Genomic DNA, 26036 nt, shown 5'->3' on the forward strand with positions numbered 1-26036 from the left:
GACACGTGAAATGACCTATCCCAGCCCGGCCCACAGTGAACTGGGAGTGATGGGAAACGGTGTTATCAGCGGGAAATGGGTTAACAGACGTTCAGTGGCCGCTCAAGTAAATGTGTGTGGAGTTTCCTTATCTTTTCACTTGTCTCCCCCGCCACAGGTAGGTTTCATGAGGAATGGGGTTTTTGCCTATTTCTTGCTGGATCCTTACCAAATAGAATACTTCCTGGCTCATAGTAGATATTCAGTAAACAGCTACTGAGTGAATGACGAAGTGTCTAACCCATCTCTCTCTGGTTTCTTCTCAGAACAGCTTTAAGCAGAGAACAAACGTCCCACGCCAGGCCTGCCTTTCTAGGGAACGGGCCTCGTGTCCCTGCCCCGACAGGGAGTGTGTGGGCACGCGGGTTAATTTAGCTCACACCCTTCAGGCTTCTCCACGCAGTGTCTTGCAAGAAGGCCTGGTTTGGATGCGGGAGTTGAGGCGATTCAGAGTCTGGCAGATCATGCCCCTGTTGGCTAACCCTCCTCCCCTTTCATACCTGTCTCCTCCCCCACCTCCCCGGGCCTCCTGCCACAGCTCTGGGGCTGACGCCTGCTCCTCCCAGGCTGGGTGTTAAGAGTGAGTGACAGATCTCCAGCTGGGCTCCTCCCTGGCTCTGACCACGCCTCATACCGCAGAGGCTCAGCGCCAGTCCCAAGGTGTTCTGGAAGCTTCTGCAGAACACCTGCTGGACCTGCGCTCTGAGTCTCTCCTAAAACCCGTGGCTGTGAACATAGCAGATGCTGTTGTCACCTACGCAACCCCCTTCCCTTCCTCCAGGTCAACTTAACCTGATTTTGTGGTCGTTACTGGTGCCCAGATCGGGAGGGAGTGTGGGACACCCCCGAGCCTCAGGAATGAATATAAGAGGTTCATACTCCCTACTTTCCAGTGACTGGTTTTGGGGTGAACATGGGCTGACCAAGGAAATGAAAGAGGAAGCCTGGCATCCCTCTCCCGTGGGAAACGCAAAGGCTGCTGCTTCCTGCCATTTGGGGACGTTAGACTTGAAGCTGCTGCCACCATTCTGTGACCCTGAGGCCACGAGCGTGACCATGAAAAGCCAATGGGGCTCAGGGTGGCGGAACGAGATTTCCCATGAGCCTGGGTTCTGGACGGTTTCGTTGAGACACCAAGTCCCTGCCCAGCCATGAAGAGTGCCAGGAAGGGCACAGCGGGTGACCACTTGCAAGAGGGGCTGCCCAACTCTGACCCAAGGGCCGAGCCCAGCCTTCTGCCCGTCTCTATAGATAAGGTTCTATTGGAAGACAGCATGCACACCCATCTATGCATCGTCTGCGGCTGCGGTCATGCGGCTGCAGCAGCGGAGTTCAGGAGCTGTGACAGGTGGCCTGGCTGGCTGAGCCAAAAGCAGCTTGGCCCCTCACAGCAGCAGTGCACTGACCCCGGTCCAGGCCCAGGAGCAGCGTTGAGTATATAAGGGCGATGGACGCTGGGTTCGGGTGATGTGCGTTCAAGTGCTGACTCGGTGTTTAATAGCTGTGTGACTTACTGCCATAGCTTAGCCTCTCTGGCCTCAGTGTCCTTCTCTGCACTAAGGGGGCCCCATGAGCACAGTCCCTCCTCTGGGGCTCCCTTGAGAACATTTGAGGAGACCCTGCATGTCCAGGGCTCAGCACAGAGGGCAGATGGGAGGATGCGATGGGATGATAGCACGCAGTGCGCAGCTTGGAGTGCCGCCCACGCCGGGGGCAGGTGGCTGTGACTGGGTGACTGGGGAGAAGATGGCACCTTGAGGCATGGAGAGTCACAGAAACAGTGCTGCTAAAGAACAAATAGGGTCTTCCCTCCGGAAAAGGGAAGAGAGAGGCGCAGGGAGAGCAAATGAGAGAAGAGGTGGCAAAACACGAGGCCCGGAGACATGCACTAATTAAGGACTTCATCACCAGCCCAGCGTGTGCCAGGACGACAGTCAGTCAAGCAGATGAGGGCGATGAGTTAACATCTCCCGGGGGTGCCGGCCTGAGAGGGGCTGGCAGACAAGAGCGCAGCGGTGAAAAGGAAGCTGCCGGAAGGTGGTTTGCATGTCATTGCAATGAAGGGTTTGAACTGTCTGCCACCCTGGTGGCTTCACCCTCTCTCCGTGAGGGCAGGGTCCCAGAGCCCTGGCAATGGATTCCTCTCGCTGGGCCACAGGAGCTGCTGCAGGTGCAGCGAGAATGGAACCTTGGGACCACACAGGAAAGGAAATACACAAGAGTCACAACAAAGACCTTGGAGCCCGGCGCTTACTTGCTTCTCTTAAGGCAAATCCGAGGGTAAAGCCACCTTCAGGCATAGCTGGATCCAGATGCCAAACGTGGGGCCATCCAGAATGTGTCTCTCACTCTCTCTCTCTCCGCGGTATTTCCTCTGTGCTGACTGCATCCTCAGGCATTTTCTTGCTCTGTTGTATCGAGATGCCCTGCCTCTCAGGCTGGGTTCCCTCAGATGCCAACACTGAGGCAGGGATTCCAATGCGAGGGGGGTTGGGGGAAGTAGCCCCAGAAAACTCTGGCCGAAGAATGAGAAGTGAGAGGGAAGGGAAGGGAATGAGCAGGATACCCCTGAGGGCAAGTGATGTTCAACCCCAGTGGGACCTCGTTGAGAGGATGGGGGTTGGGGGGTGGGAGGAATACAGCACCCGTGTCCCGTTCCAGCAACAGGGAGCTGATTCTCCAGCCGCGCCCTCGATGGGCTGGGGGCTGTTCCCAGGAGGGTGAACCCCATAGCACTCCGCTCGCCCCACGCACGGGCTGCGAGCATCAGACAGAACCTGCAGGGGCAGGGCCCCAGTGCTGGCGAGCGGGGAGCGGCACCCAGGGGCATGAGAGGAGACCCCAGTGGCCCCCACTTCGCCCTCTGTCCCTAGATGGGCAGCAGAGTTCTGGGACTGAATCTTATGGAACCAACTTGAGTCGTTTGCCCTTCCTTGAGTTAAGAGCCATAACCGCGGGAGTGGGCAGTGCCCATTAGAGAACGGGGGTAGTTCCCCAGTGGAAAAGAGGGTGCCAGTGCTCAAGAGAGCTGAGTGAATGCTGGTCCTGCGAAGGCAGCACACACCGGTGACTTGGCTGCCCTCAGTGTTGTCGCCAAGTGACACGCTGACTTTGTCACCCTCCACACCAATGGAGACCCATAGCTTTCCTTTTGGGAGGAGAGACCATATCTGGCTTCAGAGCAGCCCCATGGGGGACAGATGTAGAAGGGGGTGTGGTTAGTCACTTCCAGTGGCTCAGCGTCTCATGGAATGCACATACATACTCACACGTGTGCACAGACACACACGCACTCACATTTGTATCTATTTTTCAGACAGAGGCTGTGAAGACTTGTTACAGATGTTTACATGAACCTAACGGGCCAGACTGGTGACTAGCCGTAATGCTGTTGGAGCGGCCTGGGGGTTTGGAAAATGGGGAATAACCGCGGCCACATGCCCACGTGGCACCGTTCAGGGAAGGACCTGAATAGAGAGCGCTCTGATTTCTCCTTTTCTCTCCGCACCTTGGCATGTGACACTGGGGCCATTTCCTCGCGTGGCCCTTTTGCATTAATGTAGCTGCGGTGCTTTGGAAAGGTGCCGAAGTGATGGCCATTATGCAATTTCCTTGTAAAGGTGGAGGAAATAGCAATCAGAGAATCAAAAGGGGCGATTTGTGCCACCCCCTCCCCTGTGGAAATGTCAGCGGGGGCCCTTAACCCACGGTAATTGCAAAACAAACAGAGCTGGAGTTCTTAGAGCAGGGACTGCTGTGGAGAAGAAGGAGGCAGTCAGCAGGGTTGGGCGACATGGAAACATTAATGCCCAACAGGCTGAATGCATTGCCTGTAGCTACCTGAGAAAGGAGGCTGGACCTGCTGCTATTTATTATTGTTGTTGTTAACCCTCACCCGAGGATATTTCTCCATTGATTTTTAGGGAGAGTGGAAGGGAGGGAGAGAGACAATGAGAGAAACATTGATGTGAAAGAGACACAATGATGGGCCGCCTCCCGCACACACCCTGACAGGGGCTGGGGATCGAGCCTGCAAACGAGGTACATGTCCTTGACTGGAATCAAAGCAGTAACCCTTCAGTCCGCAGGCTGATGCTTTAACCACTGAGAAAACAGGCCAGGGCTGAAAACTGGTGCTATTGATAATCAACCATATCAGCATGGTGCTTCCAGGTCCCATTTGCTTATCTGTATAACGGAAATATCTACTTTTTAGGGTTATTGTGAGAGTAAGGTAGAGAGTGCATGCTAAATGCTCTGTATACCATAACAGGATTGCTAGCTGTTTCCTGATACCCATTTTCAGCTTCTTGAATCGCACTGTGTTATGAGTGTTATCTAAGCACACAATTTATTAGAGTGAGTGTCACATTTCCTAGGCTCCTTTGCAGCTAGGTGTGGTCATATGACTACGTTTCAGCCACGGCAGTGTAAGGGGAAGTGCCCTGGAGCAGCTGCCAGGGCTCCCCAAGAACGAGCTGGTGCCTGGCCTTCGCCCTTGCTTTCCCTTTCCTTCATCATGCTACCTGGAACATAGATGCGCCATCTTGAACCCTGAGCTGATCCTATGAATGCGGGACACGAATGGAGGAGCAGCAAGACAGAAGGAGACTGGGGCCCTGACATTGCAGTGCTCGCACCTCTTCTTCTGGAACTTGTGCTTTCTTTTTAAAGCCACTATTAGTGGGGGCTTTCTCTCACTAGCCAATCCCCAATCCCCGTTCATTCACGTAGAATTTGGCATTTTCACAAAAGGTCAGTCCTGCAGAAGAGCCACACAGGTAGCTCACACTAAAATCCAACATCTTTACTTTGTCTATTACTAAGATTCCTTTCCTCGTACTAACCCCTCCAGGTAGTGTTCAGTTCCTTGTAAGAAGTCTTCCCTGTCTTCCCCCCTCCTGCGTCCACTCCAAGATGATGTCTAGTTGAGTGGGCAGCAGGGTGTGGCTTATAGGACTTCCTGGAGGAAAGCTGCGTCGGTAAAGCCCTAGGGTAGCCTAGGACTACCTGATTGCTGCTGGCCCTGCTTACATGCACAGCTGAAGCTTGCCATCTATTCTAGCATCATCTGATCAGAGCCTGGTCCCTAAACATGGCCACGTAGCAGACATCCTGAGACTCTGTGTTTGCAACTTCCTCCCCCCCCCCCCCCCAGCAGGCGGTTCACTCCCACTCCATTGGCTCACACATCACCTGTGTTCTTTGCCCCGGAGTTCGCCACCCTGGACCCAGGGGCAGCTTGGAAGGCTCTGTCTCTAGGGCTACAGGAGCCCCACGCTGCTGGTCACTGAATCTGCTCAGATGTAGCTTTGTCCCCAGCTGGGACTGGGTGGCCCCAGAGGCATCTCCTCCTACTACCCCAAATGGGAAGAGTGACTTCAGTGGGCACAGTGACCTGCTGCCAAGACTCCCTTCAGGAATGGAGGACTAGAGGCCCAAGGCCGTGCCTCCTTCCAGAGTCACCTGAACCCAATGACTGATAGATCTGGGATACAAAGGCCCAGAACCCCACCCCAACTTGGGGCGACTCTAAACAGCCACCCCAGCTACGGAACTTCTTGTGGGGGCAGCCAAGACCTAGCTGGGATTGCCTCACAGCTCAACATTTCCCTCTGCCCAGTCCTGCTTTCCTCCCCTCCCTCCACAGGCGTTGGTTCTAAAGGAACTCCTTAATAAATCTTTTTATGTGGAACCCTCTGAAAGTCTGTTTCCCGGGGAACCCAACTTGCAACAGGGCCAGACATTCCTCTTCCCTTGGTCTTCATTCTCCCTTCTAGACACACATTCTGATTGCTTCCTTCTCCTTCTTCTCCCTCTGTCTTCACCCACGATCCCCTGGGACTGATGGAGCCATCTCTTCCCTCTTCTTCTGTGTCACCTTTCCCTGTGAGCAGCCAGCCTCAAGGCTTAGCAGTCAAGAGTCATGATCCAGACCTAGAGCAGGGCTGCCCGGAAGGAACGGGTGCCCCAGAGGGACCACCTGTCCTCTGGGAGCTGGAATATTGGAGAAGACAAAGCCACTGCCTCCCAGAGATGCCTCCCAGAGCCTGGAGGGTCAGTGGAGAAACATCCTTGCTCCTCCCTTAGTCCCACCCTCCAGTATTTCACCAGTGTTCCCCATTGGCTGAAACTAGCAGGAAACCAGGGGAGATTGGGAAATGCAGCAATGGAAACTGGGAAATGTAGTTTGTGGGGGATCAGCTCCCTGCAGTGCAGAACAGAGGAAAGGAAGGATGGGGAATAAATATGAAAGCAAGTAGGCCAACAAGTGGCCGATGTGTTAACATGTTAAAACTACATGCAGCCAAACCAAGACATATGTTTGGGTATTTCCCACACATACAGGGTGTCCCAAAAAATGTATACACACTTTCACAAATGATTTTATTACATTTTGAAAATGATATGTGTTTTAATAAACACTGCCTTTATAATTATTCAGTGTATATGCATTTTTGGGACACCCTGTATTTGAACATAAAATTCTATGATTCCTTTATTTGCCAATTTATGATCTTATTGCCTATTATTTCCACAGACTGCTCAGAGCACATATTGGAGCACAGACTAAAACGACCCCCTGCACCATCCCCTTTTGTGGGACCCCTAGGGTGCTTCTACCTTTTGCCTTTCAGCCTTGGCATGGCAGTTTCTGCATTGGTTGGCACAGCCGCCTCTCCATCCCCCCGTGACAAGCCTCTCTCAGCCTTTGTGGGGCTGTTTCATCACTGATCTCCCCAAGACATCATTTGCCCAGCAGTGAAAATGTAACATGTTCTATGACCTGGGGCATGAGGCACCTGATGCAGGTCTGTGCGTACAGAAGGGTTTGAGGACGTAATTAGTACAGGGTACGCTGTGCGGGCGGTGGGGTTGTGGGGTGGAAGGCTGCCCTTTGTGAGTGAGCGAGGCCCTTCTGCTGCCTTCTCTCCCACAGGCCACTGGTGAGACTTTGCAGCCTGCGTGGGCCGGGTGGGGCCATTCATTGGGCCTCACACGGAGCTCCTCGCTCCTCCTCCGGCCGCCTTCTTGTTCCTTCTGATGCCAGGTTCTTTAGCAAGATGCTTCAGTCGGAGCAAACGCATCCTTACATAGACTAAGCAGCACCGGCCGTCTTATTAGAAAGAACAAGATCTCCTCCTAATGAAAACGGGGCTCCGGTGACGCTCTGCTCTGGGTTGGGGTGAGCCAGGCCTCCCTCCAGGTCCATTGCCTGTCAGTTCTGCGTGGCTGTTAGGATTCTTGCGCTCATAGGATTCCTGGGCGGAGATGTTTCTGCCTGTTCTGGGCGACAAGTCTTTGGGGCTTCGTGGAGGTGGTGGGAGCATAAGAGAGGAGGAATTTAGCATTTAGGCGGTTCCAACCTAAATTCCTCTCTGCGTGCTTTACTCGCGCCGCGATACCCGGTCTTGGCCCCTGCGGGGCACATGTTTCTGCAGCTGCGGGAGAAATCCCTGCTTGATGGAGAAGGAGAACCATGGCAGCGGCATGAAGGCTTGCAGAGTGCCTGTGCCCGGCCTCACAGGTAGGGACTCACCTGATCCTCACCGCAGCCCCGCAAGACAGGCCACGGAGGCGGGTGCACAGAGAGGTTAGTTCACTTGGCCAAGCTCACCCAGCTAGTCACTGGGGGAGTCTAAATTTGGACCAGGGCAGTGAGGCTGCAAAGTGCATTCCTAAGCCGATGCTGGCTGTGGCCTCAGCGGGCAGACAGGCTGGCACGGGCTCGCTCCTTCGCGCTGTGGTCCAGACATCACCCCCTCGAGCTGGAGTCCGTGACCACGTGGCCTCCCACGTCACCAGGGACACTGAGCAGGGCCTCCCTTGTTCACGCTCTGGCGATGCTGTGGGGGCTCCATGGCAGTCTCTTCATGCATCACCACCTCTCTGTCCTCCAGCCTCCACTGTGCAAAAGACGAGCGCGCACACACACACACACATACACACGCATACACACGCCACAGAAGCACACACAAACACAGAAAAGCAAACACCAAGCACACATATACATACACAACCATAATACACACACTAGCACAAACACAGAAGTGTACAAAGGCGTGCACACAGACACACAACCATACACACACACAAGTGCAAACAGATCACATGAACACACAGCAGCACACAGACATACATACATATATACAGATAGAAACACAAACTCAAAAGTAAGCAAATACAAACACAAAAGCATACAGAAACACACAGATACACACACACCTCCGACTACGTGAGTTCACTCAGAGAACTTGGCCCTCCAGCCTGTCCATGACCTTAAGCTTCCAAAGCTTCTAGAGCATTCAATCCTGAAGAAGCATGTGATGCCTGTGACCCAGGCACCAGGAGGCATGGGCACTGCCATGCAGAGGGACGCTGGGCTCAGAGCATCTATGCAACTAGGTCTGAGGGAGCAGGCAAGGGCATAGCATGCGGGTAGGGGGTGCTGTTCTGCCCAATAGGGAGAACACCCCACCTTGGAGCCAGACAGACCGGGGGTCCAATCCTGAATCTTCCACTTGCTGGCTCAGGGTAACACTATGTAAAGGGGAGACACAAATATGTGTCCATCTCAGCAATATGTCCATCCCAGTTACCCCCCACCCCAACCTCACTGTGGGGCTGGAGGAACCTGGCCAGTCGCTAGGACACCATCGTCCCATCCAGAGGCTGTTTTTACGTCCTCACTTCTACCCCGGAGCCCGGAGAGAGGATGGACAGCGAGGCTTAGGAGTGAGGGGCGGAAAAGCCAGAGACGAGGCCATATCCGGGGTCAGCTGGCCCTCACCACCCCACAGGCTACTTAATGTCTGGACCGTCACTTGGGTGACTTTAGGGGGAGAAAATGCCACGGATCTCTTCCAAACATCGTCCTACATCCCAGAGCCCGTTCAGATGTGGTTACGCTTTGGGGGCAGAACTGAGTTTGAGTCCCAGTTCTAGAACTTTCTGGGTTCTTATACGTCCTCTTCAACATCCCTGAACTCAGCTGCCCAGCTGTCAGATGGGCACCGTGATGTCCCCTGCACGGGGTGTGGTCAGGGACTCGCTGGGCACCGAGCAGGCAGCTGTCCTGCTGCTGGTGTTGTTATATAATGAGCCGGAGGAAGGAGCAAACGCTCTGGGGACGAGAAGCCCAAGGCAGGAAGATGGGCGATCTAGGCCGCGCTGTGTCTCCCTGTCGCTTTGTGGCCAGCTGCTGTGAGACCTGCGCCTTGGTGAATTTCCTCAATTTCCTGGTGTCTCTCTCTGCCCCGCGGTCCCTCCCCCTTCCTCCCAGCCTGAAAGGGTGAGGCTAGCGTACCACTGGGGTTAGCAGGAGGCACAAACTGGATTAGATGTTAAATCAATTTGGCCTTCCTCCCCAGGGGCGGCCCAGGCGGGTTCCACATGAATAATGATTTGTCTGAGGCAGCAAACTGGATTATTTGATCAAAAAAGGGAAAAAACAACTCATGTTCATTTTTTAATAATGGCTTTTGCATCCAGTCTCATCCGAGCTGAGCTCGGGCGGGGGAGGGCAGGGGTAGCCGGCGGGAGGTTGAGCTGGAAAAGAGACCACAGCCAAGTGCTCCGTCCTCGTCCTCCGAGCTTCCCGGTCCGACCTCAGGAGAAAGTGGGGCCGCCGACTCCAGCCCCTGAGCGTGGCTCTAGGTCTGCACATCGCTGAATAAAAGCCGAAAGAATGGGAATATTTATCTCGAGTTTTGTGGCTCGGCATGCCCTGCCCGTATCTTTGCATGTGTTATGGCTCATTTATTCTTACTAGAGAATAGGCCCTACAACTCGGTTTGCAGATGAGGACACCGAAGCTTCTAGAAGGGGGTTTCTCTCACGCGGCACTGTTGGCATCTGGGGCAGGATGATTCTTGGTTGTGCGGGGCTGTCCTGGGCATCACAGGGTTTTAAACAGCATCTCTGGTCTCTACGAATGAGATGCCGGGAGTATCCCCCCAACCAAGGGGACACAACCCAAGCTATCTCCAGTCGAGTGTCGGGAGAGACAGAATTAGTGCCGACTGATTGACACTTGAATAACCTATCGAGACCAGAGGCTGTGGACCAGCACGGGAATTATGCCACGTGGGCCTCTCATGAACTTGTCAGGTTAGGTATGCGGCCCTTTGTCATCCATGGCCTCTGAGAAGTCAGGCGACTTGTCCAGGGAGCCGTGGCTGGACATGGGGGCACAGTCTCTGGCTCTAACATCTGCATAGACATTGGGGAACCTTTTTTCTGCCAAGGGCCATTTGGATATTCATAACATCATTCTCTGGTCGTAGAAAATTATGGCCTTAAAAGTTAGCCTGCTATATTTGGTCAAACATTTACTTAAGTCACCCCTAGTGCCTTGGCAGGGCCAGACCATACGGCCCGCGGGCCGGACGGTCCCCACCCCTGGTGTACATTGACTTGACCGATGAGATGTCATGGGTGAAACTGACATGGTAAAGGGAACACAGAACTCTTTGTACTATTTTTTACAATTTCTACAGTCATCTTAATAAAAAAGGTTTTAAAACTAATTTAAAGCTATGTTACATATTTATATATGTAATATATATATATATATATATATATATATATATATATGTATGTATGTATAAATTGATCACCTACTATGTGCCCAGCCCTCTGCTACACCTTAGGAATAGAATGAAAATAAAGTGGCCATAAGCCCTGGCCTCATGGAAATTCATCTCACACGAAGGTCTGCAAACCATGGCCCAGGCCGGACCGCCCAGCTGCTGCTCTGTTAGTGGTTTCATTGGCTCTGCTCATGCCCCTGTGTTCACAGACTGCCCGTGGCTGCTTTCACACTAACTCAGCCGAGTTCAGTAGCTGCAACAGACACCGTGTGGCTGGTAAAGCAGAAGATATTTCTATCTGGTCCTTGACAGAAATCATTTGCTGCCCTCCCCCCCCCCCCCCCACACACACACATGAAACAGTCTGCTAGGGAGGCTGCAGCAAAGCATCCTAGACTCAGCAGCTTAAACGGCAGAAAGTTGCCGTCTCACAGCTTTGGAGACCAGAAGTGCAGGGTCAAGGTGAGGGCAGGCAGGATTCTCCGGAGGCCTCTCTCCTCGGCTAGTGGGCGGCTGTCTTCTCCCTGTGTCCTCACCTGCTCCCTCCGTGGGCCTGTGTCCTAACCTCCTCTTCAAGGGACCACTCGTATTAGATGAACACCCACCCTCGTGACTTATTTTAACTGAACTATCTCTTTCAGGATCCCATCTCCAAATACAGTCACATTCTGGAGTTCTGGGGGGGTGGGGCTTCACCCTATGAAATCAGGGGAGACACAGGTCAGCCCCTCACAGCCCTGGTTCCATGGGGATGGAGCCTGCCAAGGCCGGCGTGCACTCGACAGGACGTGCCCAGCACTCAGGCAGGGGAAACAGGGTGTCAGGCGGACGTGGAGGTGACGTCTTCACTGGCGTTTACCAGGCAGCGGGTGGCCTATCCCCACAGCCGCAGGAGCCCAGCGTGGACGGTGCGGGCGTGTGGGACACCCTGCTCTCGGGACCTGCTGCTGCTGGAGCTCCGACGCCTTTTGCCCTGCCCTCCTGCCTTCGGCTAAGGAAGTGCCAACTGAAGAGCAGAGGGAAGAGCCCAAGGAATCATTCCTCGGGAGGCAAATGCTTGCAGAGGAGCTGGCCCGAGAGGCGGGGCGAGCAGAGGCAGGTCTGAGGATCAGGGATTGGAATTTCTCCTCCAGCCTCAGCCCCAGCAAACAGGCTGGAACCCAGCCTCCTCCAGCGCATGGGAATCCCATCATCTCCCTGATGTGTAACAGTTCTGACAGCCAGTGTGGCCGGGAGCACAGGCCCAGGGAAGCTCTGCCACAGAGGCCGTCCCGCCAGCAGGGCCTCTATGTGCTGCTCCCAGGAACCATTAGCTGCACCTAAAAAAGGAAACAGCAACCTCTCTTTCAGGCTCCCCAGCCTGACCTCCCAGGATCCTGGTCTCCGACCAGCCGTTCACATCAAGACTCTACCCAAGCCCCTGTCACTGACCCAGCACAGGCTGCGTGTTGTTTTTTTTCTGAGGGGGGTTCTTCCTCCACCCCCCTTCTCCTCGCCTCCTGCCCCTTGATTCTGGCATTGGTTCAATGCCACGACTGTAAGAGTCTGAGGCTGGATTCTTTTGGCTGAGCAAACTCAACTAAGGATTTTGTCAGCTAAGCTGGAAAAATATTTCATCCCTACTTCAGAAACGCCAGCCCCGCCTGACAGCTGATCGGATTCCGTGTGGGAAAATCCTGTTCCACCTGATGTATTGGATCAAACGCATCCTGGACCTGAGAGTATCTCTTTCTGCCATTTGGGGATTAAGGTTTTCTACAGCTCTTTCATTCACAGCGTCTACATCTCATCCACGAGACAGCACTGCCCCATAAATCAGGCTGCAGGGGACAGTCAAGGTCATGAATCTCCTTAAACTTTTCCCCGGGCCCCCCCTCCCCAGCCACAGCCACCTGGGGCCGCCGCGGTCACATGGCTCACAGGCAGTGACCCTGGGGAACGTCTGGCGGCGGTGAGCTCATCCCTCCTGCTCGGTCAGCCCGGGCAGCTCTCTTAACCTGCGGCCGAGGAGGCTGGGGAGCTGGTACTCAGTGAGCATCTACTTTGTGGCAGGCACAGCGTTCAGACATGTTGCCTAGGTCACCACACCCTGCAAGGCAGTTGCTGTGATCCTGCTTCTCTTGCAGACGAGGAACCTGAATTCAGAAAGCTAAACTAAGCATGCTGGAGCTGGCCTTGGCCCTTAAGGTCATGATCTCATAGATGCGGTCATGTCCCCTCCCTTGCTTTCTTCCCTTCATTCATTCATTCATTCATTCATTCATTCCTTCGGTGGGAGTTGATTGCTGAGTGCCTGCTGTGTGCCAGGAACTAATTCAGACATGAGGCTCCCTAATGAGGTGAGGGGGCATGGCCCCCACATGCTCGGAGAAGCTCTTGCCCTTGCCACGCCCCCTTCCTGTGGGGTCGATGAGACCATGATGCCCTGAGAACTGATGTGTGGTCTGGGGATACAAATAATATTGATGATGATAACCATACAGCTAATACCTGTAGTAAAATTAATGAGGAGGAGCCCAGCCAGTGTGGCTCAGTGGTTGAGCATTGACCTATGAACCAGTAGGTCACGGTTCGATTCCTGGTCAGGGCACATGCCCCAGTTGCAGGCTCGATCCCCAGTAGGGGGTGTGTAGGGGGCAGCCAGTCAATGATTCTCTCTCATCATTGTTGTTTCTTTTCTCTCTCCCTTTCCCTTCCTCTCTGAAATTAATGAAAATAAGTTTTTAAATAAATTGAGGAGGAGGCGAAGGCAGGTCCTCATTAGCAAAATGGAAACAAGACTCTGTGTATCGGTGGTGAAATGCACATTTAAAATCCCTGGACATAGGATGTGTCACTGTCAGCGCTGCCTCCCGTTGAAGAGGTTCCTGAAGGAGTGCTAAGGCTCGAACTCGTTCACGTCTATGTGATGCCTCCCGGGCCCTCTGTGCGTCCCAGCTCGTGTTTGTGTGCTGACTGTGGGGGAGCGGAGGTCTTCCCAGGTTCTGGGGCTGGTAGAGGGTCCGGTCCTTTTAGTTTCTCACTCCTCTCCTCTGCTGGAGCTGGTAGAGGGTCCGGGCCCTTAAGCTTCTCACTCCTCTCCTCTGCTTGGGCTCACACGGGACACTGTCATCCTGCCCTGGCCTGTGGGATCCCCCCACCTCTCTCTGGCCTGTCTGCTGTCAGAGGCCCCACACCGGGCAGAGGGGCAGCGTCCACTGGGACCTGCTGGACCCAAGGGCCAGTTACCTGTGAGGGTGGGGGCCCTGGAGTTCTCCCCTGGTGCCCTCCCAGGACCTTGGGCAATATCGCTGAGGATCCTGGGGCACAGCGAAGATCTGCCCCGACCCAAGTCAGGATAATGTGGGGAGAAGTTAACGACGAGCCCACCTGCAAAGATGGCGGCAGCTACAGGGGACATAGCAAAGGGCCGTCAGAACCTGGGCCGGGCTGGCTGTGCCCACAGAGCCACCCAGCAGGAGCCGTGACCTTTGGTGCAGGGACCGCCGGTCTACGATGACGCCGCAGAAAGGGAGCAGGGGACTAAGTGCGTAGCCTGGCTCTCCTTCCCCAACCCAACCTCTCTGATCAGCCGGTATCCCAGGCCCAGGCCAGCCAGAGCCCGGGACACAGGGGCCACCACAGGGACACCTCCAGGGCTGAAAGCTGAGCGGAGAAGCCTGGACAGTGGTTGGGAGGGGCAGCCAGCAGCCGTCCTCTGGTCCTCCATCCCCACCTCTCACGAATGGAGCCCTGGTTGCAGACTTTCGCCCTAGCGGCCGAATGTGTCCTCTGTAGAGGATGATGTGTGAGCGACAACCTCCGGGACATCTGTAGTCGTTCTCTCTGCGTCAGGTGGGGCGGCAGGCCCAGGTCCCTACTTCCGGAGCCGCTGGCTCATCCTTGGACTGAGCGCCCAAAACCCTCCAAAAGGGTTGGCACGGTGGATGGAATATCCGCAGGTCACCCCAGGGGCACACCCGCTGCCTCTGCAGGTTCCCTCCGCTGACCTTGCTCCTGCGTCTCCAGCTCCCGCGTCCCTCCCTGACGTTAAAGTCAAGTTCATACTACCCAGTATTCCTCTTATGGAACCCCATTAGCGCGACAAATTGAACCTAGAAAGCAGTGCCCGGGTTAGGCTGTGTCTGAGAGAATGGCCACAGCGGAGCATCCGAAATGTCACACTGAGCTGGACACACATTTCTCCCTTCCTTCAGGACCTCTCATTCCTGCTTAATTTTTGCCATTTCCCTTGGCATTTAAACCTCTCTCCTCTCCCCTCCCCTCCCCTCCCCTCCCCTCCCCTCCCCTCCCCTCCCCTCCCCTCTCCACGTAGAAATGACTGTCTCTCTGTCCTCTGTGCCACACTTCACCACTTACTTCGGGTCCCGGCTGCCTTAGGCACTTCAGCGCCAGGGTTCGAGCATGGCCCTGGGCCTCGGAGAAGCCCTGTGGTGGGAGCACAGTAAGGTAATGATGTAAGACACTGGACAGTCCTGGCAGGAGTGAGCACTCATGTTATTGGTATTCCTTCCCAAAGCGTCGCGTACACTGAGAGCCTCACAGCCCTCACCCTCAAAATCCAAAATCTAGGCCCTTCCCTAAAATAAATGCAGGAGCTGATATACGCATACTCACTCTGTGGGAAATAACGAAAACAGAGACTGAACAAACAGAAGACATTGCTGCCATCTCCCTGGGTAGCCCAGTCCAGGGGAGCAAAGGGCGCTGGGAAAACGCAGGGAGAGGCAGTCCTCATCCTTCCTGGAGGGTGGAAGCTTCTGGGAAGGGATGTCAGTGCTTCAGGTAAAAACCCACAGAACATTCCAGACGGGTCGGCGTGCCTACGGTGTGCAGGTCACCCTCCTGGGACCCGAGGGGACTGAGAAGGGCAGAGAATGATCCAAGAGCACCATGTGTTTACGCATTTGTTCAAAAAACAAATATTTGAGGGGTCATTGCTGTGTGCCAGGCGCTGTTGTGGGTGCTGGATAGGGCTAAAGCAGTGAACCAATCCGATAAAAATACCCCACCCCCTGCAGCTTACAGACAGTAATCAAAAGAAATCATCACTGTTGACAGTGGGTGGGTCTAGGAGGCCAAAGGTGCCGCCAGAGACGTCCATGTCTGAATCCCTGAGACCCGTGAATACATTCGGCTCCACGGCAAAGGGGAATGAATGGGGGTTGCACAGGGAATTAGGTTTGCTAGGCCACTAATCATTAAATGGGTTGCCTGGCCGGTGTGGTTCAGTGGTTGAGCATCGACCTATGAACCAGGAGGTCACGGTTTGAGTCCTGGCCAGGGCAATGCCTAGGTTGTGGGCTCAATCCCCGGGGGGGGGGGGGGGGGGGGTTGGGGGGGCATGCAGGAGGCACCTGGTCAGTGATTCTCTCTCATCATTGATGTTTCTCTCCCTCTCCCTCTCCCTCTCCCTCCCTATCTGCAATCAATAAAAATGTATTAAAAAAAAGAGAAAAAAAGGAGGCAGCTCAGTAGTGCACCTGTGTAGTCAGGGGAGACAGCAGTGATAAAGACGGTGGTCAGAAAAGGCCCCTCCGAGAAGCTGACATAGGAACAAAGTGACTAGAAAGCCAAGTCAGTATCTGGAGGAAGGGCTTTCCAGGAAGAGGGAACAGTGAACACAATGGCTCAGGAGCAGGTGTCCGCTGTGTGCAAGGAAGAGCAAGGAGCCTGGCTGGTAGGAACGGGGGTTGGTGCCAGGTGCTGATGGGCGCCCAGGTCAGGAAGGACTCGACTTCCTCTCTGACTCTAAAGCAGTGGTTCTCAACCTTCCTAATGCCGCGACCCTTTAATACAGCTCCTCATGTTGTGGTGACCCCCAACCATAAAATTATTTTCGTTGCTACTTCATAACTGTAATTTTGCTACTGTTAGGAATCGCCATGTAAATATCTGATATGCAGGATGTATTTTCATTGTTACAAATTGAACATAATTAAAGCATAGTGATTAATCACAAAAGCAATCTGTAATTATCTATGTGTTTTCCGATGGTCTTAGGCATCCCCTGTGAAAGGGCCGTTCGACCCCCAAAGGGGTCGCGACCCACAGGTTGAGAACCGCTGCAAAGGAAGCCATTGAAGGGCTTTGTGCCGGCCAGAGATGGGCTGTGGTTTGCCCACTGACAGGACCCGTCAGGCTGTTCTATGAAAACGAGCCGGAGCGGGGAAATTGGGGGCCATTGCAATGACACAGCTGAGAGATGCTCATGGTTCGCACTGGACCAGAGCAGCCGAGGTTCTAAGAAGCAGCAAGAACCATGTGGATGGTGGCGTGATTGACCCGCAGGGGCCAAGGCGGGATGCGGCAGAGCTTGTGGCTTGACGAGAACAGGTAGCTTGAATTCTTCATGACCTGGGCATCTCCCAACTTCCCTCCATTCCTTTCCATGCACCACTCAGCCTCCTCCCCCCTGCAGCCTTGCTCCAGGCCTCGGAGGGGGACTGCTTGCGGGGGACCATCGCGGAGTCCTAGGGTGTCCATCAGGGGCAGCCACGCCCTTGCTGGACCACTGGCTGCTGTTTGCACGTGTAAAATCTAGAGGGGCCCGGGCATTTATCACTCTGCCAGCTCGCCGGTCAGCATCTTCCCGAGGCCCGTGGCTGTCTGCACCCTGCACTGCGGGAGCTGCATCAAGGAAATACATTACAGGAGAGGAGCGGGAGGCCAGGGGACCGCTGGTCAGCTCCCTCCCTCTCAATTATTTATCGCTCGTAATTTCCAGCAAATCGCAGGCTGTTTATTGGTGATCATCCATTATTGAAGCACTTCCTAGGGCCTGGGCCAGGTTTTCGGGAGCCGGAGCCGGGGCCTGCTCTTGAAAGCTGTTAGACAACCCCCCAGGGAGACTGGGGTCTCCAGAGTGGCTGGTCATCCACGGAGGATACACCTTTTAATTGTTGGCTTTTGCGGGAGCCTGGGATTGGTCGGGATCCAGCGTGCGGTTTACCATGGGTAATTGACAGAGCCCTGACGTTTTCGGAGCACGTGTGTGTGTGTGTGTGTATGTGTGTTAAGTTGCCTGGTCTGTGGGGATGACTGTGGACCCCCCTCCTGCCCCCATGGTTGTGAGCTTTTTGCTGCCCAGAGGAGGTGAACCATGCTTGGCCTGCATTCCTTCGATTTGGCTACTGGAAGTACATAAATGTGGCTCCTCCCAGCACTTCCTGGGCCAGCAACCTGGCAGGCAAGTGGAAAGGACTGGAGGTCTAGGCCAGTATATTCACCAGAGGGTTTCCTCACGTCCTAGTGAGCAGTCCTGTCAGCCAGCCAGCAGCCTGGGATCACCTTCTACCTCTGGCTCCTTTCCCCCTTTCCCCACAGCATATCCTAGCTCTCCTGGCACGTCCCATCAACAAACCCCTTTGTTCCCATGCCCCACATGTATCCAGGGTGGGCAAAAGTAGTCTGTCGTTGTGAGTCCGTGAAGCACAGAGTTTATTCTTATATTATTATTTATTAACTCTTGCATTCTTTTCCATACAAACAACTGTAAGCCAACTTTTGCCCACGCTGTGTAGATATATATTTCACATTTTGCCATGTCTCTACCTTTCTGCCACCATTCCTCTGTCCGGAGATGCCACCACTCTGTCCCCAGTCATTCGGGTGACATCCATCGCCCCTTCCTGACCTACTTGCTTCTACTCGGGGCCCCTTCTAATCAGTCCCTTCTCTACCCCGCAGCCAGAGCCAGAGGTCTGTCTCTCCATGACTCAGTTTCCTCATCTCTAAAACAGAGCTGATAATAATACCCACGCAACGCGTCCGACGGCTTTAAGAATCGACTGGTTCGATACAGGGGAAATGCTAGCAGAGTGCCTGGCTTGCAGCGAGCGTTCAGTAAATGTGAGCTGTCATCACAGCCCGGGTTATGGATCTCCTCCTGCTGCTTATCTTGGATTTTATTGCCCTAGACTTTGCCCTCCTCTCCAGAGGAAGCCACAAGCATGAAGCATTAGCGAGACAAAAGCCAAAACATCCAGCAACCAGAAAGCAGCAGCCATGTCCTTGCTTTGAATGAAGGCAGACACCCCTCGGAATGGAGATTGATGAACGAGCATCTGTGTTTGGAAATTCCTGTGTTTGTTTGTGTCTGGATGAGCTCACTGGTTGCTGGTATGTTCCATTGAGCATCATACCTAATTGTGCCCAATGGAAGGAAAAAATAGAAAGGTGTGTGTGTGCGTGTGTGTGTGTGCACATACGTTTGAGAAGTCTCGGTGTAACCATGTTACACAGCTGTCTTCGCTGCAGGACTTCTCAGGACCTTTAATAAGCTAATGTGTGTTAGAAGTCTCCACGAGGGAGACACTGAGTGCTGGGATTCCAGACTGGCTTGGCCTTGGGACAATTGTGCTTTTGGGACGTCTATTAAACACCTACTAATGACTCACCAAACTAGATTTCTGCAAGGCAGACCTGGGGAGCCTCTGTTGTCGATCAGACCGGCTGCCTAAGAATGAACGGGGACAGGAGGCGCTTCATCATCCGTTGCCTGGTTCCATTCCGTCACACCTCGCGGCTCGGCTGAAGTTTTCATCGGGAGCTGGATTCCTCCAGGGCCCCGAACTGTTTTGGTACCAGATGGGCCGGGCTTCATCAGCACGAGGGATCAGGCACTCGCTTCCAGGAGAAACTCTGATTTACAGACTCCAGGGTGCTCGGTGGGACCTCAAAACACACCTCTGGAGTCAAGGAATGAAGAAGTGATCGATGGCGGCTGATACCCTTCCCAGTGTTTTTTCTCTTCCTAAATCATATGGGCTCCTTCTGGGTAAAAGTAAAATCTAATTACTTCAATGTGTCTGGGTTTCAGGCACATCTCTAAAACGAAAGTGTTAAGCAAGATGTTCTCCTAAGAAGACCTTCAAAAAGAATGCTCCAGCCACGTTTCAAAGGCCTAGGATGGTTAATACAAACATTCGCCTTCATTTTTCTCATTCATACCAGAGAGAACCTGTATGGGTTTGCTTCGCAGAGCGAGGCTCACTGAATAACTCCAAGACTAATTAACTCCCAGGAATATTCCGATTGTTTTAGAGACCTTTTTAATGCCCGCGTAATTTAATGTAAAACGCAAACTCCATTAGCCAAATTACATTCAACTCTTAAGGCCAGGCGAGGAAGAAGACTAATGAAATTCTTCCTCGAGATTCTTCTCTCTGATCCCTCCCATGTGTACGTGAGAACCTACATGTTGATTGCAAAGGCCTGCGTCTTCACGTTTGGTTGGATCTGGGTCTATATATACTCAGCATATAATGCAAAAATGCCTGTGGAATTGCAAACACAGCTTTCCACATCTTCGGGTAAGATAGCTTTATCCTAGATTGGAAAATATAACCCCCATCCAAAACTTAGCATTGATAATTGATAGGTAAGGAGAATACTAATTCAAGAATTAACTAATTGCTTCTTTTTCCAATTAGCTGATCTTTCTTCATTGACTGGAATCCGACTAAGTTTCCACTTAATCATGTATTGATGGCAAATGATATTCTAAGTGGCCTAATTCATTGCTCAGAGACCTTTGACAAGTGTCCTCTTTAAACTCCCATGCATTCCCCCAAGAAAAGCCCGTATCCCTTGAGAAATCTGGGCCAACATTAAAGGAGATGATTCTCTCAGAGTTTCCTGAATGCACACAAATGAATGAACTGGGGGTAACAGGATTGGGTGTAGTCACACAACCATACACGTAAGCGTAAGAGCCCCACGTGTTGCCACTCAGCCCTCACATCTTCCACTGTGGTTTTCTAGTATTTCTGTGTCGAACATTCCTGGAGGTTATCTCGTTTTCCTCAACATGTTCAGGAAGTGTGTTAGCGCTGACCTATGACTCAGCACCTGCTCATTCTTCCCCAAGGCGAGTGCCCTGGGCTGAGCCAGGACCTGCGAAGACCAGAAGGGATGGGGCCCACCCAGCAGCTCGACTGCCTTGAAGACCTGTCTGAGTCCAGTGTCATGACTCAGAAAGCCCCGTTCTGGGCCCGGGGGTTGACGGGAAGGCCTCCTTGCTCGTGCGTGAGCATCTCTTCTTCATGGTCTTGGTTCCTCCCCCTCTTGGCCCTGCCCGGCTGCCTGCGTGGATGCCTCGCTCCTTTGTTAGGGCTCCATCCCATATGTTGAGACCTTCTGCACGTCTGGCCGTATGGGAGTCAACCACGGGCTCCAAGCGATGAACCCAATGTGGTCGGTGTCCTCGAAGAATCCACAGCCCTGCGGGGAAGTCACAAATTTTAAAAGGTGACCATCAGGCGACATGCTGTGATCAGAAAGAGAAGTAAACAGAGTGTGTTGGGAACCCAGCAAAAAGCGTCACTAACTCACTAGGGAGAGTTTGGAATGGAATGGGGAAGCCCAACAATTAATGGGACATTGGACTCAGGCTTTGAGGGTTAAGTAGGAGTTTTGCAAGGAGGAGTCCTCTGTGCAGACAGAATGCCATGTACAAAGGCAAACAGATATGATTTTCCCAGTCCCAGCCATTGGTGCAGGGATGAAGACAAGGTCTAAGTTGGACCATTGAAAAAGTGAATCCAGGAGATACTGAGAGAGTGTCTTTTCTCCTGTATGGTCTGGGGTGAATATGTGAGGCCTAGAACTCTTAGAGCTCTTCTCCTCCCTTTAAAGCAGACTGCAGAGTTACCGGGGGGCTGGTATGAGGTGTCTGACGCACAGTCAGACCATGCCCTGTCTGTGCTGCTGGATCAAACCTTACTTGAAGCCCACATGCATCCTGACTTCTCCGTTACATGGATACTGCTATTTACTATTAAAATACTCTAAACAACAGGCAGGTTGGACCTCTCCAGGGGCATGCAGGGGAGATGGAGCAAGATGGCACAAAGAGCAGCAGGCGGCAGGGGGTATGCGGCGTGGAAACACATGAACATAAGAGGAGAGATGAGAGCAGTGACAAGTAGAAGCACAAGTAAAGAAAGGAGAACCTGCAGAAGAGACATGTATATGCTCAGGCCCAGTTCTGAACAGCCTTCTGTTCCCACTGTGGCAACTGGGCCTTTCTCCCCTGGGTAACGGGGAGCCATGGAAGGCTTCGCACAGGAGAGTACCAGGTACGGGTCCCATTTCAGCACCAACGGGCACCTGGATGAGGGCGGGCCTGGCAGGTGGCTTGGCGCTTCTTCCTCCTGCCACGCTCTGCTCCCTGCCTGGCGCCGCATGCCACCCACTCTCAAGAAGATGCCAATTCAGAATATATTTTATCGATTCTCCTGGCCTGCAGCACCTTGCCCCACGGAGAAGCGTTCCCCCAGTCCAGCCACGCAGGCTGGCGTGCCAGCCCGCCTCTTCTCTCAGCAAGAGTTCGGGGGACACCTGGTATGGAAAGTAAGGGTGCCTTCCCGTCCGCAAGGTCAGGAGAGTGACGGGAGGCCCCAGGAGCGCCTTTCCGGAGATTTCATTTCCCATCCAGCAGCGTGAGGCGGTTTCCTGCTCTAAATATTTAACGTGATGCCTTCGCTGCGGCCTCCAGGGGACGAGAACTTACATGCCGATGTTGACGAAGGGGGAGGGCGGCGAAGCCCCAAAGACACACACTCAGACAAATCCAACCCAACAGCCTTAATCCCACCCCCGCTCCCAGAACCGGGGAGCACCGTGATTTATGGGTCCGCTCGCATCGCAGAAGGGAAAGGCTCTCCTCTCCCGAAGAGGGGCTTCGGCTAAAAGAAGCAGCTTGGCTGAGCTTCCTTTGAAACCAGAAACCCCACTCCCTTTGCCCTGCCAGGCTCTGAGGAGCTGGGGAGAGGGCTACAGGGACCCCTTTAACCTCCTGCCCCTCCGGGAGGGCCCTGGGATTCTCCGAGTGGATTTGCCTCATGGGGAGAAGGGAGACTCTTGCTGCAGCTGGGAAGGGAGATGGTTTTGTATCTTCTTTGGGGGAATCTGGTTTGTGGGTGTGTGTATGTGTATGTATACGTGTGCAATGGGTGCGTGTGTTGCGTGCATGTGTGTATGTGTGTGCATGCTTGAATCTCATGCAGTTTTTTCCTAAACTGAAGGCTCTAGCAATTTTATAACACCTGGCACACCTGGTGCTGAGATCTGTGGCTTATCACCAACCTTTCTCCTGGCACGTTTTCTGGGGACAAAGGAGCAAAACTAAAGTCACTTTTAGTGTAGCAGTAAGTGGGGGGCGGTGGCATCTGAGCTAGTGGGGGGACCCGTCGAGAAGAGATGGGTGTGGGGAAGCTGACCAGTCCTCCTGAGAGAGGGTGGTGGTTCCAAGAGAGGACGGTCTTAAGAAATGAGGAGTGGTTAGCAGAAGTGATACTTAAAATGTTTGACAACCAGGATGGTGCAGAGACAGGCCTGCGGGGATAGAGGTCGGCTGTCAGGAACCAGAGAGATTGTACCCGTGCACCCAGCCACGGCCAGCACTGTGTACCGGGAAATAATCTGTTGCCTAATGGGACAAGAGTAGTATTTGACTCAAATGAATCTAGAATAATGACATATTCGCATGATTGTAAAAAAAAATATATTTTGAACTACTAGATGAGAAAACTTTCTAACAAAGAAAAAAAGAAAAGCTTACAGGCTGTCAGGAGGGCTTTAGGGGGCTCAAATGAGTTAGATTCAACAAAGATGAACCATGTTGTTGTTATTTTCTAAACTGCAGGACTTCTCAGAGCCTTTAACATGAGAATAGGCATTACAAATATCTTTAAGAAGGTAGGCAGTTAAAGCGTGTGACACTGCTTGAGCTCATTTGAACACAGAACTTGTTTTTGAGGCACATCTTCTAGAAGTAATGGCACTGTTTTTCTGGCAAGGGTGAGGCTGTTTCCTGAGGAGCTTTCTCGGGAGCTGGAGTTTGCCGTCCGTGGAAGTCCTAACCTAGAGCAGACAGGCCCGCGGGGCTTTCTCCTGGCAGATCTGGGGATCGGATGCTGGATGTTGGATTAGGTGAATTCAGGGGCCGTTCACACCCTGGGATTCACAGACCCAACAGGACCCACAGGAAAGCAGGCCTTCTGAGCTTCCGACTGTCGCCTCGTTATCCCACAAAAGACATTCATTCTCCTTCTCAACCTGCGTCGCTCTTCTCTCATAGCTACCACTCGCGGTTATCAATATTATTATTGGCAGTAGTTAATATTTATAAAGTGCTTACCACATGCTGGGCACCGTGCCAGGGGCACACATACTTCATCTCACTTAATCCTTTCAACAAAGTGACAAAGGGAGCTATTATTATCTTCAGTTTACACCTGAGGCCCAGAGAGGTCAGTAACTGGATGAGCGTTCCATGGGTAGTAACTGAAGAAGGGCCGAGAAGCAGCTGCCTGTCTGACTCTGGAGCCCACGGCCGGCCGGGGAACGGCAGCCCTGGAGTCAGCATTGCTCTCTGGGGTCAGGAAAAACACTGGACTTGACTTACACCTATGACTCTACCATCCACTTGCTGTGTGACCTTGAGCCAATTCCTAACCTCCTTGGAACTCAGTTTTCTTAGTCACAAGTGTAACTGGCCAAGCAGTTGTGCTCTTAAGTTGTATTAAAAGGGGCTTAGGGGACATATTCTAACATGTTCGATCCACCCATTCGTTACTTATCCAGCCATGAATTCAATCCCACCCCTTCATATTTAATATTGTTATTATTTGTGGATATCTCTGAGTCCAGGCCCATCTCTGGCTCTGTAAAAACAAACAAACAAAAATCCTCATTGTGTGGCAAGTCACTGCTCAGTGCCTCAGTTTCCCCATCTAGAAAATCAGAGGCTAAATGTACCTGCCTTCCAATTCTGACCTGCTCTAAAACAGTGTTTCCCAAAGTGGGTGCCGTGGATCACCCGCATCCACAGAATCACCTGAAATGTTTATTCAATAACTATTTCTGAGCCTCACTCCGTTTTCATGTCTGGGCTGTGCTTTTGCATTTTTAGCAAGTTCTCCGGTTGATCAGCATGCCCATAATTTGAAAGACTGGTCCTAAAGTGGTAGTTCGAGGACCACATTTCTCAAAGCAACTTTGTCAAATAGCAGCTCCTTTGCTCTGCTAAAGGGTGCATGGCTGTAACAGTGGGAAGGGTTAATAATCTAAACCCCTCTTGGAGATTTGCAGCAGCATTCGCATATTAAAACTCTAAGAAGAAAACTTTAACTGAAGATTTGTATTTGATGATGGAGAATTTGCACAGCCCCCCTACCTCTCAAGCCCTCACCCGGCCTCCTAAGAAACATGCGAGGAAATTAGTGTTCTGCAGAACCCCACCGAGAAGAAGAAAAAATCTAGGTGGTTGATATAAAATGCATTCACGGGGCCTTAGCGTTAGAGCTCAAGAAATAGTAATTGGTTGATTGCCCAATAATGGAAGTAAAAAAATAAGTGGATTCTAACTTGAAAGGTGTGTTGGGGAGTTAATGGGCACCCACACACCCCTGTTGGAAGCTCTCCGAGGGTGCACTTAGGAACTCCCCAAAATAGCACCCTTAATCCTTTGCTCCTGACTCAGGCCAGGGGCAGGCGGTGGCGCGGTGATTCAGCCGCGAACCCTGTTGAAACTGTCGACTCTGCCATGTCGCCTCTGTGATGGCGCTGAAGTCAGGGTTTCGCTCCTCTCCCAGGCACCCGCGTTGAAAGAGCTCAGATTAGCTCTGTGACTCATGCGTTTACGCTGCCACTTAGATGTGTTATTCCAGCCCGGAGCCCAGGTTGGCTCCACCGCGTGTGAAATTCCCCAACGCTCCCCGGCCCCGCCGTCAGGCCCGGGCAGAGTAACCTTCTCATACCAGCCCCGGACCTTGCAGCTCAGCTCCAACATGGACACTGGCTGCTCTGAGTCACGGTGATGCAAGGCCAGCTGCCCGTTCTCCCTCTGCCCTCCGCCTTTGCCCCCCCAGTCGTTCCTGGGCTGGGAGTGGATGGGGACCTGAGCCAGCCCCTCGAGCTCCAGGCAGCACCAAGTCCCCGAGCCCTACAAGATGCAGGCGTCTCATGAAAAGCAGGAGACAGAAGCGCAGCCTCTTGCTGTGAAAGGATGTCTCAGACGTTGCCTCGAGGGTGCACACCGATGATCGATGACTGGAGAGCTGACTCCGAAAGGCTGAACTAAACCGTGTGTCAGAGGGAGATTATTTGGTGGGACAGTTGCGTCAGGTTCAAAGTTGGAGACTAGCCTGGCTCAGTGGTTGAACGTCGACCTATGAACCAGGAGGTTACGGTTTCATTCCTGGTCAGGGCACAAACCCAAGTTGTGGCTCGATCCCTAGTGGGGGGTGTGCAGGAGGCAGCCGATCAATGATTCTCTCTCATCACTGATGTTTTTGTTTCTCTCTCCCATCTCCCCTCCACTCTGAAATCAATAAAAACATTTAAAAAAATGGAGACGAGACATTCTCACCTGTTCTCTTTTTCTTTTGTTATATTCCT

The sequence above is a fragment of the Myotis nattereri genome, assembly GCF_964212035.1.
Source record: "Myotis nattereri genome assembly, chromosome: 19".
NCBI lineage: Eukaryota > Metazoa > Chordata > Mammalia > Chiroptera > Vespertilionidae > Myotis > Myotis nattereri.